Raw genomic sequence first — 16,474 nt, 5'->3', positions numbered from 1 at the left:
GACAGTCACACATCTCCTCAGCTGACTTTTATGCTTTTGATCATAAATGTAAAAAAATTAGGATTAGGTGTGGCTTTAATGCAATCATGTAGCTGACATAGTTCTCGCTCTAAAACCTGCTTGCAGACACCAAATGTGTAAAGTCATTGCGGTGGTTGTTGAAAACATGTGGTTGACAGATGAATCAGCCCAAGAACCAACACGAACTTTAAAGGATCACAGACTCGCACACTTTGGAAGGAGATCAGTGGCGAATTAAGATTGCTGGAAGGTTTTTTATAAAGAGAAGAACGTATTTTTCTGGGTTAATGTTCATAAAAAAGAAGAGGATAGGAAGCTGGTAGGAAAATGTAGAAAATAATTTGAAACCAACTCAAAAGCACAAAACAACAAAAGGCTGCAAAACTACCAAGTAAAAAGACAAGAGGGTAGCTTGACAAAAACAACAGTGTGACTGAACAAATGAAACCAGGCTGAAAACATTGTTGCATTTATTAAAAGTCAACAATCTGATTGTAATTAATGCTGCCTCATTTTTTGCAAATATGAAGTCATACTTAGCAGAAAAATATATTTTGTAGATTAATTATCCAATTTTAGGAGACAGAGAGACTAATGTTTCAGTGCTGTTTGTGATCTTGTTCCAGTGGTTAATGTGGTCAAAGCTGCTGCAGCAAGCAGTTAAATTAATTGGGCAATAATAACAAAATATATATATTTGTTTCTTTGTAGGCCCCTTTCAGACCTCTCAAAACACTGTACAGGTAAAACGATCAAGTACAAAAAGCAGCTGGAGTTCAAACATATACGACAATGTGTAACGTTATGTGAGACGTTTAGTCTGCCTAAAAAGATGAGTATTAAGTGAGGTTTTAAATGTGGGGAAAGACTTTATGGTTTGGATGGATTGCTGGGGAGAATTTCAGAAATGTCTTGTCCGTGCCACCCTTCAACCACTGATGAAAGCAGGAAACACATGGTCGGACAAATACTTGTATTGTATTTCATGTTTCTTCTTCTGCTTTTACCCCCCCCCCTTTCCAGTCTGCCACAATCATAAATGAAGACGCACCCATTTGTAGTCAGACACAAACACCACAACATGGAGACAGAAGTTAACAGTTTAATATCGTCCTCTCCCCTGAATTACAATACACTTCACACTACAAGTGTAATAAAAATGCTGTGGTTCTTTTTATTGCCTTGTCAAAACTTGACACCCACTCATTCTTGAATTAGTTGTTGTGTGGCAAAGAAACTGTGACCGCAGTTAAGGTATTCAAAGGAATGCTTTGTTTTCAGTTTCTGTCCCGAACTGCGCTACAGTCGCCCCAAAACTCATTCCTTTGGTGCCCACAGGCAGGAGATCCCACGTGTGCTGCCGGGCGGCTAACCAGAGTCCTTTATGATACTGTAATTGTCCTGTTATGGCCAGTGCAGACAAACTGGAGCTAAGAACAATGTTATGCTTTGGAGGCATGCCCATTTAAAAAAAGGCAGTGTAAATTGACTGTGGTATTCATAAATGTACGCATGGGGACAGAGTCTGGCTGAGACGTTCTGCTGTTGTTGTTTTTTTGTATTCCAAGGTGCCATGAGCTGGCAGGAAAGGATTTCATGTAATTACAATGTGCATTTATTAGATGAAGAGGGTTGTAAAATTTTTAAGTCAATTGGGTAATTCTGACAAATCAGCATGAACCTTTGCAAGATTCTTTTAAGAAGAAAGCTGTAGACTTTCTAAATATGTTTATAACATGCTTCAAAGGGATGTCTGTATATGCTGCCAGAAATGCAATATGAGTCTGAACTGACTCAGCTGTTGGAGAATTCCTACTGCTTCAAGCTTTTTTCCTTTTTTCCTCTAATAAGTTCTTCCATTTAGAAAACTTTCTTTCCAGTTCAGCCCCTTTGTGAAAGGAGCTCTCACAGCTGTCAACGTCTAGCTGAAAAAGGTTTCTCGATGAATACAGTGTTTCATGCATATAATAATAATTAGTTTGAATTTAAAAACAAAAGGGTCGCTGTTATATGTCGCATGGCAATAATGAAGTGATGCATTGCAACTCAAAAGGCCAAAGTCTAAATGGAAAGAATTGTCACTTGAGGCTTGATTTGTGTTGCTTCCCTAATGGCACAATGTTTCCCATCACATCATTATCCATTCAAACAAAAAGACAGAACAAGCATTCATTCTAAATGTCTTCTTCTAACTTATAATTACGATGATGAACGGGCACTTAAAAGGAAAAAAAAAGAAAGCTTTGAGAAAAGACGAGAGGGAAATGGAGAGATGAAAATGCCAACATGGAATTGACGAAGTGCGTGAGACTAAAGAAAGAAGTGCAAGTGGCAAGCAAGAGGGGGAAATTACAGAAAGCATGCATGAAAAAAGGCAAATAGGGACTGATGAAAGGAGGACAGTTTGTGGATGATATAGGGAGGGGGAGGCAGATGAGAAGATGGCGTTCCATCACTCCCTCTGACGGAGTGGCTGATTACTGCTGCCTTTGCCAGTGCTGAGCTGCTCAGAAACTGGTCATTGATGGATAGCTCGTTTGCAGGGTGATGTTTATTTTGTCGTTAATTTACATATTTGTATGTATTTGTGGGACTGTTGGCTTCTGCTGGTGAGGATCAGTCCCCCGTCTCGATGTGATGAATTTGGCTGTCTGACAAAATGGACAGCTTAGTGACAGGGACACCCAGCCGACACTCTGCTCCCGTGACGAATGGGTTTATGCTAACGCACAGAGCGATTAGAGATAAAATCCTGCTGCACCTTGACCTTCTACGGAGGGGGTAGAGTCTGCTGCCTAAAATATAATCATGCAATACACACATTTAATTATTAAACACATACAATGTGTCCCAGACTGAACACCGATCTGAAGCATGTAACATTTTAGAAGAAAAGAAGTTGGTTGTTGCCATTCTGCCACAACGTCTGAGGGAGATGGACCTCTATAGGCAGATGATAGAAGCCGAGGACACAAAGCGATATTGGCTTTGTTAATACAGGAAACACTCTGTGGGCCTCTTCTTCTATCAACTGCTCACATTAGGTCACCCATAAGTCAGAGGGGATTGTTATGTGCTAACTACTTGCGTCACAAGTGCAGCCTGTGTTCCTAGTGAGTCACATGCACTCCACATGCACGGATCACATTTGTCGTACATATGTTTTTCACAAACTAAGGCACAATTTTTCCTCATGCCATGAGCAAATCAGACCTGCATCCTGCACTTGACAAGTACTTTGAATGTGCTATTTCTCAAACCCTCAGTGATCACAAGGACCCTGTGACCCGGCTACGAGCTATCAGTCCCTGTGATCTGTGCGAGTATGAAACGCTTCAGACAAGTTGTGTGCTTTTAGTCTTTTTACAACTGTCATTTAAAGAAACATACAGTGCAAAGAGACTTTTAATCAGTTTCCTTAGTTGTAACCAGGCTCAAATGTTTTATCAGCTGAAAAAAAACGACTGAGGTCCAGAACCTGGTAATCTTGTTGATGACTGTGATTATGAACATATTTTTATAGCAACACAGTCATACTGCTTCCAAGTTATGTTATGTTGTAGAGCTGCTTTTCTCTTTTATTAGGTTGGTTTTAATCTCAACAGCTCTGCAAATGAAGACGTATTAGAGGCTGCTTGGTAGACAAATTATTTTTGTGTCAGTCAAAAAAAAAATCTGTTTAGCTGAAAGCAGAACTGGAGCATGAAAATGGAGTTTCACAAAGTAAGTTGACCCCGCTTCTAAAAATGTGGAATTTTTTCTCTCTTTTTTTTCCACAGCAAAAGGACAACCTGGGAGCAATCTCTTGTTAACACACAAACACTCTCATGGAAAATTTTGGCGTTCAGCTGCAGTGATCATGGAGACAGGACAGAAAATAGATGACTTCCAAAAGCTGATGGAGGCTAATAAATCATCATTTGTCCATTCATGCTCAACCACAATGGAGCAGCGCATGAAGTGATTTGTGTAAAAGTGCTGGGGAAAAAGAGCATTTTTGAGGTTAACAGGACTCATCCAGACATATAAATATATAACAATACTCAGTAATAAATTGGTAGATTCTTCCTATTAGGAACAATTATGTATATCTACACATTCATCCATCTTAAGACTGAAGGTTAGCTGTCGTCACCCTCTCTGCCACGAAGCTCGATTGAATGTCAACCAAAATGTCATCTTATGAGAAATGGCAGCTCGTCATGTCAGAGACACACTCTCAGGTGTGTGTTTCCTGCTGAACAAATCCTTGTTTTGAAATTCTCTGTGTTTCCTCAAACAGTCCCAGGAGAGTGCGAGTGTGCTTCCTCACGCTCCCCCTTCTCATTCGCTGTGATGAGGAGACAAACGGAGGAGATATTGTGTATGGAAGGGATAAAAAGGAATGGTATAGAAAAAAAAGGGTGGTGCAAAGAAGTGGTGAGAAAAGGGGCTCCCATGGGGAGAGAAGCTGTCAGTCCCTAGGAGACATCAAACGCACCGCAGCCCTGTGATCAGCCTGCACCCTGGCTCTCCTCTGACAGCTCCCTGACTGTGCCGCTTAGACTCCTCCACACGTGCACGCACACACACACACTTAGGCTCCTTCTTGCGACCACGAGAGCTCTCGCCCTCACTGACTTATTAACTCATACACCAACACATTCAAATTCCACTGACATAAGCACTCTCATGTTCACTTTTTATACATATAAGGATGCGCATTTGCTCTGATATCCATCGCCTGCCAAAGCTCCCTTGTTGCAACTTTGTCAAGGACGCTGCAGAGTCACAAACTGTTGCTGCTGAACTCCGAGCCAAACAGAGGCGAGGAGGTGCTGGCAGCCACAATGATGTTGATTACGATGATGACTTATCCAAGCCATTACTCCTTCTCTGCCACAGGCTGAGGCACTAAAGGCATATCCCTCCTGATGATGAATTCATTAGTGCGTAAGATGAAATGAGTTGTCAGGGACAGGGTTATGTATGAGAGGTGATTTGTGTGCTCTGCGGCACAGTTGCTTGATCAGACTTGAGATCAGTTGCTGTAAATTACTGTGCTTTGCTGGCAGAGGTCTTTCCCCAGCCCTCTTGCTCAGACGAGCCATGGTTCTGTCCCTCTAGTTGCTTAGCACTAGAGGGACAGCACTACTCGAGGCCTGCAGGCTTCTAACAGGTGGCTAAACATTTGTGCTCTCACAGAGTCCGGAGGACTGCTTGGGTAATTATGCACCACAAGTCAGAAGTAGCTTGCTCAAAGCCTCTTTTGAGACAAAAAAAGCAACCCCGACATTCAAAGATGTCAGATTTAAACATTTATTATTAATTGAGAAAAAATCTACAACAGTTTTGCCTCTGTGACGTGCAGCTGACCTGCTGGGAATTTACAATTTTCTTTTTAATCCACCAGCTTTTCTAAAAATGCAGAGCTCCATCCTAAAACTCCTGTTGCTTCTCCAAGTATGCATATATTTATTATTACATGGTGCCACAGTAAGCAGGGATCAAGTGACTGTGGGTCCGTTAGCAAAATATCTCATGTACCACTGTACAATTTTTATAGAAACTCAAATTGTAATCATTGATGCACATCTACACTTTATTAATTTCAACCTTTTTAAGATGCTCACCATAGCTAATTAAGCTTGCAAACACAAAAATAACTTTAACATTGTCAGTTTTGAAGATACTGGGCTAATGTTTGGTGTGGTAGTAGCTGAGAGTCATCCACAACACATACTCTGAGATCTAACTGCTTATGCTTGATCTTTGTTTAAAATTTTGGCATTAACTTTTGAAGTCAGCCTCGTGTGTCTGTCAGCAAAATATCCCATGAACGACTAGATGAAATTTATTGAAACTTTCAGAAAGTGGATTCTGGATAAACATGTATAACTGATTAGCTGAAAAAATGGCTTCTACATTTAACTGAACATAACAAACTCAAAAATGGTTATAACAATTTTAAAGGTATTGAGCTAAAATTTGGCATGACAGTAGTCGGAAGTCATCCTAAAACCATATTCCCAGGGCTAACAAATACTGGAAGATCTTTTTTTTCAAACCTTGGCATGAAAGTCGATAGAAAATGTGTATTCCTTTCAGACAATGGTGTCCAACCCTGGTCCTGGAGGGCCACTATCCAGCATGTTTTAGTTGTTTCTCTGCTTTGACCTGATTTGAATGACTGAGGGATTAACAGGCTTCTGCAGAACTTGAATCCTGCTGAAGTGCAGGGAAACACCTAAAACATGCAGGATAGTATTCCTTCAGTAGCAACTGTTCATGTCTGTGTGATTGTTTTCTTTTTGACCCTTTTAGGGGTGTGACCACACGTTTTTATATGCACTCACTGAGCATTTTCTTTTCTTTGCTGTATTTTTTTGAATATAAATGTATGATAAAAAAGGTTGAGGGTAACTGAAAAAGCAGAAACAGAAAGGCAGGAGATGAACTCAGCTGTGGTAGAGATTTCAAAGCAATGTATGAGCTGTTGGGCAGTTTTATTTTTATTTATTTTTTATATGCTGCAGCAGTGAGCAGCAGGCGTAGGTTGTTTCTCCCATGTGTGGTCTCTTTAGAGCAGAGCAATGTTATTTTCTGCCATGCAGAGAGGGTGGTTACATGTCAGAGAGAATGAGAGGGAAATATGGATAGAAGAAAGACGGAGAGGGAGCTTCGACTCTAATGCTGCTCGGTTCGACACATTTCTTTGAACACCAGCAAGTTTGCATCATTTCAACATGAGGCGAGCAGACTTTGAAATGTATCTTTGTTGTTTAGTGATGTAAAACTTTTTAAATTCACTACCTCCGCAATCACCTTGCAAGTGTGTGGGTATCTGTGGTTTTTAGTGTGCAAACTGAGAGTGTGATTTTACAAATTCCTCTCCTCAAAGTGCTTGCCAGCCAAGCTGCACTCTTGGGTTTATTCATTTTTAAAGGTCCCTCTTAAAGAGTATTTGAAACAGTGGAAGTGCTCCTTCTGACTCTGAGAAAGCTTAGCGTTTCTGCTGGTTTTCTCCCTGTAGGGTCTTGACTGGACCTCTTCCTAAAAGCTTCAGTCATAAACAGACCAGCTCCACTGCTTGTCCCCCTTTCTCTTTCATGATTCACGTAAGTTCTGTGTGAGCAATTTACCCAGATCCTTTTTGACCCACATTTTTGGCAGAGGAACTAGTAACTGACCATTTCTTTGTTTTTCCCTCCTTACGAGAGCCAGTCTGTTGCTGTGATTAGTTTGCTTCCTCACAGCACCTTCCTGTCAGACCCGGCTGAGCTCCAATCTCATTGATGAACACATTTAGATACTGAGTATACACACAGTTTGTGGCCATCACGCAACACTTTCCCAAGGCTTTTAAACTGGCCACTCACCTGTCACCCTAAGCCCCTGTCTCTCATTCTCAACATGTGTGTCAGGACAGAGCCCGCAAGACCTGTTTGTTTGTTTGCTGCATTGACTGGTGGAGAGCGGGGTCATGGGTGGGGAAAAATTAGCACAAGTCAAATCAGATTAATTAATCTCCAACTCAAACTATTAGTCGAGGAGTCGCGTTGAATTAAAAATCAAATTAGCCCAGGCGCCTGCCGGTAAAGCTGTGGTGTGTGCCTGCTAAGCTACAATGACACACACCCACAGGAGGCAGCTGCTCATGGGCTTCGCTCTTGGATGGATGTATGGATGGAGAAACTGTGGCTTAAGCACTGGAGGATTAGGGAAGGGGACTTCATTGACTTTGCCACCCAAAATGGTCTGTCCTCAAGTGGCTGCTGCTCTCAGACTCACATCACTATCACTCTGCAGTTTCAGCTGTATTTACTGCTATTAGGCCTTTCAGCAATCCCTCACCTTGATGGTTTACAGAACAAACACATTTTGAGATATGAACTGACTAAATTTTAAATAAGGTTTTGTTCATCTACTTGACTCTTCTAAAAAGTTAGAGAAATGTGGAATTTTTACAGGAATTGAATCGTATTTTTTGGTTGTTATCTGAGTTGAAAGATAAATGTTTGTTATACAGTCATACAAGAGATATATTCTTCAAATGTATTTACACCGTTTCAGTTTTCCTATCAAACTGATAGAAAAGAACATGCTTGCAGGTTCTTCATCTAATAGTTAAATTAATTTGGGGACCTTAAGCAAAGGAAATCAAGTGCCAGGGAGTGATGGCAGGATGGAGAGGGAAATTAATTGATAGATTGGGACATCGTCCGCAGTAATGAAGGCCAGTCTGTTGTGGTAGAAAAAACCTGAGTTGAAAGGCAAAGTTATTGATTTATTGGTCCGTCTACCAGGCTTCCATGTTGAACTACAGAGAAGGTTCATGAATGTAGTGAAGCAGTATATGCAGAGGAGGAGGATATGGAAGACAGAGGAGGATGTTGGGATAGAGTGAGATGGAGACAGATGATTTGCTGTGGTGACCCTAAAGGAAGCCGTATGAATAAGAAGATAATAGTAATATTTTAAAAACATTTCAGATTTCCTCAGACATAACCTCTAATACACTGACTAATGTATGGATTACCGTTTTTGCATGTACATGCACCTTATCTCTCTTTTTTTTTCCTGCTTTCCAGCTGATTGCAGCCATTCTGGCTGCTTCTTCAAGTTTGCGGAAGCGACCCTGTTGTCAAGAGTTAATGAATGATTGATGATGGATGCTGGGATATATAATGGAAGCCTGAATGAAAGCACAACTGTAAAATCTTAAAATGGCAGGGTCCTTTCAATAAAAGCGAGAATACAAAGATTTTATTTATACATAGATGACATAACAGGTGAAAAACGACTGTAAAATGGTTGTAAACATGAACAAATAAAAAGTCAATTAAATACATTTGTTTGCACCCTAAACTCTACTGGTCAGTACAACTCCCAGGTGTTTCATTCATGATGCAAACCTACGCACATTTTCCCAGAGTTTCTCGCTGCCTATTGCGTCCTGATCACTGGCATGTTTTGCCACCCATATCAACACACAGCTTCCTCTTGGCAACACTGTGCCAGACCCCTGCCATCACCATAACACTTCCAACACATCTCCATGGTAATGTGATTGGCAGGTTCTGAGATGTATCCCATTTTGGCCAATAGTGGATCAGGGTAGGGTTGAGAGTCCCTGCAGTCGTCCGGCTGGGCCAGCTGAGGATGTTACAGGAGCGAAGGGGTGAATGCAACACAACAGAGGCACACAACAGCACACATGGCATGGGATCATTCAGCAGCACAAAGCGTATGGGGTCCCTGCTCAGGCTGTCAGTACTGTTGTGATGTATCATTTATGCCCCCATTGTGTGGCCTTCTCTCGAAACATGTTGACAAAGGCATTATTCTTGCTTTGACAGATTCCCATACATTCACTGCCTTTTAATAACACATGTTAATGCTCCAGTAGGTTTATGACAGGTATTAAGGATTACCACATAAAATATGAGCCTCTAATGGGCTTGTGTTCCAAACTGTTTTGGGTTTTTTGTACATTGAGTATTAAAATATGAGCCAGTGGGAGAATTATGGCCTGTTATTGGGCCATTATCTGTCTGCCTGAGCAAATTCACACACAACACAAGCATGAGCACAACAGCACCAGCGAAGAAACATAGATAAACACGGATCTCTTCTTTTTAAATAAACCTTTTTTCTGTTAAATCTCAAAGTATGCAGTAAGTATGGACAAACATTGTATTAACTCCTAATAACCAATAATGTAATATTCTTATTCATTCATTTTTATATATTTTTTATTGTGCTTGCTTCTTGTAGGTGTATATGTAAGCATACTGGGCTGTGTGTGTGTGTTTGTGTGTTCACTGCATCATTCTGCATGAATGATTGTTGTTGCAATAAATTTGTACATAAATATCAATTATTCCTGTCAAATCAAGCTGGGCAAGATCCCTGTATTCATCTTTGCTTTAAAAGAAAAAAGCATGCTGATTTTTATTGTCTCTCGAGACTGGTGTCTGTTTTATCATGAGCGTTTCTGTAAAATGATAAATGGCATGCTCTTACAGTTCTCCTTTTTTAATCTCAGCTAGGTTCTAAAGGTACTTTGTAAAGTTTCTCATTTACCCACACACACTTATACTCTACTTTCTAGTATGTAGTTGTGCTATTTATGCAAATGCAGCACTTTTTATGCCCACTCATTCAGCAACCAAACACAGATTGGTCACTGATGGTTTTACTGTCTTGTCTGAGTTCCCCTTCCACACGCAGCAGGACTGGAAATCAAACCTCAGATCTACTGATTGGAGGGTGATCACTCACCCATTGTTTTACTGAGCCACAGCCTCCCTCCACATCTGTCAATCCAAAATCGAGCAGTAAAGATACTGTAGGTTTTTAAATGATCTCAAAATCATCTTCCAAACCACTGAGCCTCTTTTGATTGAGTCAAACACAGATGGGTCACTGAAACTCATGGTTTCCCATTTACCCATCAAGCCAGCTGCATCTGAAGGACAGTCCTGGAACAGTTGCAAAATGCAGCAGCTATTTGCTACATTCCAGATGTCAAATGGTGTGTATGTGTTTGCTTAATGTGCATATCATTTTGAGTTTGCTGCAACACTGCCATAAAGCTGAACTATTAGCTATAACGGCAGTTATAGCTAAGCAGCCCCTGCTGGTCCCACGGTGTTAAGTTGGTGCCAGGCTGAGCCACAGAGTGCCCATCTGCTCCATCCGGGAGAATTCTCACTCCATCTATTTGACTTGTTTTGAGCTTGGCTGTGGAGAGCTCATTAGCTTTGCAAAGTAATAAAGATGTTGAGACATTTCAAAGTGGACAAAGATATAAATCTAAAACTATTTTCTAGTGTTGTCCTAAAAGACTTCATACCCTTATTTTGGAACTGTGCACATTTTTCACTTTTCATTTTGCTCACTTCTGGTAGAACTGTTATTGAAACAAGTTTTTTTTTAGGGTGGGAAAGGCCAGTCCAATGAAGAAATGTCTCGTTTTTTGCTGGCTAGGTCGGCTAAATGAATAAGAGGTAGTTAACGTTCTAGTTTTCTTTTGCAAGACACTTCATAAATCCCCTCCCATTACCAGCAGAGATTGATGTTAGGGTGACACCATTAAAACCCAAACACACCCATTTCCTGTATATCCGACTGAGACTGTGTGTGGGCACACTGAGTAGTACATTTGTGTGTGGCTCTATCTGTGTGGGTTCACATAAATAAAACAAGTTTTGCCCATATATATGGTGGGAGTTAGCAGGTCATCTTCCATTGCCATTAATCACTGCCGACAGCTCGTAAGTGTCCAATCTGCATGTGAAAGATCTGCATGTGTTAACATGTGTGAGCGTGATATTTGCATGTGTGTATCTGACAGAAGCTAGCTCCTCTGTGGCTGCTTGTTGAATTAGAGGTGGCCTTTGCTGATGCTTATCTAAAATGTGGTCTAAATGCATCATTAGTGGTATTTGTACTGCAGGTACCCCATCCATTCATTAAGTAATGTTAATTGATTTGGTGATAATAGTTTACAGTGTAAATAGCAAAATGTCCCACCTTATGAAGCAGAAAGTTCTTATTAAAAACTAAAGGCTAATTTATACTCCGCGGAAAATGAAGAAATCTGTTCGTGGTCACATGGTTGTGAGATGTTCTTTTTTGAGTGGACACTTTATTCTCCTCGAGAACTGTAGTCAGAACTCCTGGGAAGCCCCTCTGTCCACTCCCACAGAACTGGAATGGGTTTCTTCCCTTTTGCTTCCCTAACTGTGACCAGACATTTTTATTACATAGACTGAGGCAGTAAGCACTGTTTGGCATTTTGCAAATTTGTCATGAAGAGACCACCATTATTTCTGAGCAAATAAAGAGAATTTGTACCTACGCCGTCCAGATGAGGCAAGCTCCCTCCCAGCCAACACAAATGTGGAGATCCGCCTGTGTCTCCGCATGATCTCCTTCAAGCACAATATTTGTGATATCTCCTTCCACAAGTTCTTCGCCATTTGAATATCTTTATAAGTTGTGCTGGAACAGTTGTAAAGATAGTTGTATTTTCTAACACTCTTGGGCAGCTGCTTCTTAGCAGAGATGTTTTAGTGAAACGACTTCATTGGCGTTCAACCACTTTTCACCATAAACACACCAACAACAAAGTTTTAACCAATCACACAATAGTTGATACATACCCTTGTGAAAGAAAAGTTCTGCCCAGACCTTGTGTCAAGAAGTGGCTCTCAAAGTTACTTGGAGAGCAAAATGACGTGATTTCCATCACGCAACCACTGGAGTGAGAGCAGATTTCTTTACTTCTTGCAGAGTATAAAGATTTTCTGTTGTTTCTAGATAAACATAAGAAATATTCTTCATCCAGTTATTATTTGTACCTGCTTGCACAGAAGCCCTCTCTGTTTAGGAAAGCCCAGATCAGATGGGCATGTCATCTGATTTTCCAAAGAGACTATTCTGAGCTGGCAGTGGGCAGGCAGGATGGCAGGATGGACAGAAGAAGTGCTACAGGGACACGCTCAAAGCCTCCCTGAAAAGCTGCGGGATCTGCCCACAGTCCTGGTAATCAACAGCTGCCTGACAAGGTGCCTCAGCAAAGGTACCACCACACAAACAGAAGCCCAACAAAACCGTTAAGTTTGCGACTCCTGAGGTAACTCCCCTTCCCTAACAACAGATGTAGTCCTCCTGCACCTGACCTGTAGCAGAGCCTACAGAGGTCGCATCAGACCGATCAGCCCTGACACATCAAGCCAACATGGCCAAGGACTGCTAGGTGGATCTAAAGAATTTGAGGCAAAAACATTGATAAAAGATAAAGAAAGAAGCACAAACACCCCTGGCTACCAGAATATTCTGGCAAAATTAACAAAAACCCTTTGAAGTTAACTGAGTGAGGAGCAGAGCACTTACAGCTGATGTGATCCAGGTGCTGAATGACACAGAAAGACCTTTGCTTCATGTTTTAATTTCACAGTTGCAAAATATTTTCCCACTTCTGCTTATTCCCTGGACAGAACCAGGAACGTCAAAGCTTTTCTCTCACAGGTTCTCTAAAGCTTGTTGCTTTTCTGGAACATTTGGATCACATTGAATATTAGTGATTTCTCCTTCTCTTTCTGTCTCTTTCTGCACCCAGACATGAAAGGAAAGAGAGATTGTTATTTGCATTTTTATGCCTGGGTGTATTTTTCAAGTGGGAATAGAAATTTTTCAAGCAGTGTCGAGTCCCAGTGCTGCTGTGTCCTGGAGTGCATCAGACTGCCTTTTCATCTTCACCTTAGCCAAACTGCTCTCTGCTTCCCTGTAACCATACCTTCGGCTGACTTCTTTCTACCTCTTCTTCTTCTGCACTTTTCTCTCTCTCTCTCTCTATCTCTCTCTCTGTTTAAGCTCATCCCTAATTTATATAATCTTTCCAGGGTTTGATGTTTCTCTTTCAAAAATACATAGAATTTTGTGTTTTCATTCAATTCAATATTTGCTCACGTTGGCCATGTGGTAATGGTCTGTTGCAGGTGTGCTGCACACTTTTTTTTGTCAAATTGTGGAATGGCAGCACTGTAAATGAGTTTGATTTTATATGTGAGATCAGAAAAATTATTTGTTACTGTGTCACATTCAGCCATGAACAGACCCATTTTTGTTAATTCTTTTTCCTCTAAAACACTCTAAATTAAGAACACTATGACTCTTGGCCACATGTATTACTAAAGAGAGATCATTTTATTATTTAAACAGTATTTTGTGTCACTGATTTAGTGCTTTATGTTTGGGCAGTAGAAAAACAAAATCTTTAATAAAAATTACATTTTAAAATACACAGTGAGGATGAAATGCAGCCTAATGTCACTTCTTTGGCACATGTTTGCTGACCACGTTTTAGCAACCGCCACAATGAATCCTTTGTTTAAAAAGCAGAAATGTAAATAAATTAATTCATTTGTTGGGTACATGAATGTCTGTGTGGCCTCCATGAAAAATGCAGTGCTCTCAGTTCTCTCTGCAGAGCTCACTTTACAGAATATAAGCTGCTGCCACTAACCCTTGTCTGAATGTTTTTTATTTTTGGTTGTGTTTCCGATAAATTGTGTCCATTATGCAGAGAGGTTGAAGGCAAGGTGAATGGAGAGCAGCCGCACCATTCGTGGGTGATTACATCTCGTTCTGTTATTACACACTAGCACCTCATTAGCGTGGTTAAAGGCAGGCAACTCATAAATCTGACACATTAGGACCACACGCTGCATGCACAAGCTTCACATGGAAATGTTGGAATCGTTGCTGTGTTGTGTTGATTTTATGTCAACAAAATTTAATGTTTCTATGGATGATTTTTTTTTTAAATCATAGCCTTATTAAAGTTCATGGAAATCTCAGTTATGACATGGTGCTCAATGTAAAAACAAGCTCAATCACCCAACAGCAGTGATAATGAGGTTTGCTTGTAATGTGGCACACAAGTACAACATGATTTTAAAGAAATGTTTTTTTGTTTTTTTTTTAAATATGAATGCTCACACAGCTGGTCTTGTCAAACAAAAAAGCAAATGCAAAAACATGTTCCATATTTATTTCTTTGTGAGTATGTTTGTTTGTGTGTCTGTTGTTTGAAGTTTTGTCTGAAGACAAATCATGAATGTGTGGATGGATTTAAGTGACTGTATAGTTAGATGAACATGTTCAAAACTTTTGAACTCAACCTGAGCACCAGACCATATGAGATCTTGTGATATCAAGTGAAATCGCTCATAATATTATTTTCAGTTTTTGACCAAAACAACTATACTTCCATCATCTCTCAATATAACATGATCTTAGTTTAAAATCCCAGCATAAAAAGTAGTGGGTAATAAAAATTTCCTCAAAGGAACGCTTGACTTTTAATTATAGGTGCAATGCGTGAGATCAGTTTTATTACTGTGAAAGGTAGGTGGAATTATTTCTTTATAAACCATTTGTTTTCACACACACACACGGGTGCACTCCCTGAATATTGATTTGTACATTGATTCTAGGGATATTAAAGCTTCAGCGTTATTAATCACTCCTGATTATATTTTCAGTGGTGTGAGTTTTTATTAATGAGAGGAGGGGGAATTGTGGATGCAGGTTACGCAGAACAGATAACAGTCAAGAAAAACTGCAGCTTACTAAGGTTTACAAAGATGGGAGACAAATTAAACTGGTTGAGCGAGTTGGTTCTGAACAGAATATGTTGACTTGCTGTTGTAGATTGAAGACAAATACTTGTTTATGTGAGAAATGGTCACTAGAGTTGTTTACTGCACAGCCTGCGTGGCTCATGGAGGTACAGTTGATTATTAAAGCATTCTGAAACTCTGATTGATGAGCTGGGCGGCGTCCTGGCCTTGCCCTCTGTGATATAAAGGAAAGATTGTGTGACATGATGTCATTCCAACGATGCAATCATAGCCGAACACAGACTCTCATTAATAAAGGCAGCATTTATAGGGTGTCAGCTCACAGGGAGAGCCTAAAGACAGAGAGGGATGTGGAAAAAGTATATTGTAAAGGTGGAGGTGAAGAAATTAAAAATGAAAAAAGCAAACTGAAGAATGTTTGTGGAGTAAAAAAAACTGGTGGAGGAAAAAAATGAAAGCAAACACAAATTAGGATGGGGTAAGACGCATGTAAAACAAATTACTGATGCCATATTTAAGCTTTCATTCAGACTTTGTTGTATGCTGTTATTGTGTAGGTCTGAACAGACCTGTATTCATTGCGTGACGATCCTTGTTACATGCTTCATTTGTTAAAAGCATCTCTATAGTGTGTTTCATGCATGCACTGCTGCTCTGAAAATTTTCTGGACAATCCTCAAAGGTTTGTGTATGAGATAAGATTGTGAATCAAATTCAAAAAACTCTTTAGAAAGAGAAAGACTAATATATTTGGAAAGCCCTGATAGATAAAATCAAATGCAAAGGTTTAGCACACAGCCATAATGCAGCTTTTATGTTATTTTATAGGTTTCCAACCAGATTTACTGCAATGTCAAAGGTTTATTACTTTTACACTTGTAAAATAATGCAAATAATTTGCTAACCGAAAAGAAAAAAGAATCTGGACAACATCAATTATCTATTTTTATTTTACTGTCTTGCTCTTGTTCCGGGTTGTGAATCTGGTGTCTTTCTCCAACAGTGATTGAACAAAAGGCAGGGCTCACCATGGATAGGTCGCCAGTCCATGACAGGGTCACATAAGACAAACTAGACAATTTAGAATACCCAGTTAACCTACCAGGCTTGTTTTTAGTCTGTGGGAAGAAACCGGAGTACCTAAAGAAAACCCAGGCATGCATGGGGAGAACATGCAAAAAGATCCCAGCTGGGAGTCAAACGTTGCAAACGTCTTGCTGCGAGGCAACAGTGCTAACCAACTATTTCCCTGTGCAGCCCTGAAGCAACTTCAGATAACAGTTGTTGTCTCCTCCAACGATCCTTTGTGATTGTATGTT

The 16,474-nt window shown here is 40.3% G+C and overlaps 1 protein-coding gene across 4 annotated transcripts in view; it reads left to right on the top strand.

The window, feature by feature from the left end:
- reln (reelin) overlaps positions 1-16,474 on the top strand; it is a 99,262-nt gene that overhangs the window by 25,577 nt on the left and 57,211 nt on the right. The window lies entirely within an intron of this gene.

Source organism: Kryptolebias marmoratus, linkage group LG11, assembly GCF_001649575.2.
Source record: "Kryptolebias marmoratus isolate JLee-2015 linkage group LG11, ASM164957v2, whole genome shotgun sequence".
Classification (NCBI taxonomy): Eukaryota; Metazoa; Chordata; class Actinopteri; order Cyprinodontiformes; family Rivulidae; genus Kryptolebias; species Kryptolebias marmoratus.
This window is presented reverse-complemented; position numbering and strand designations above follow the sequence as displayed.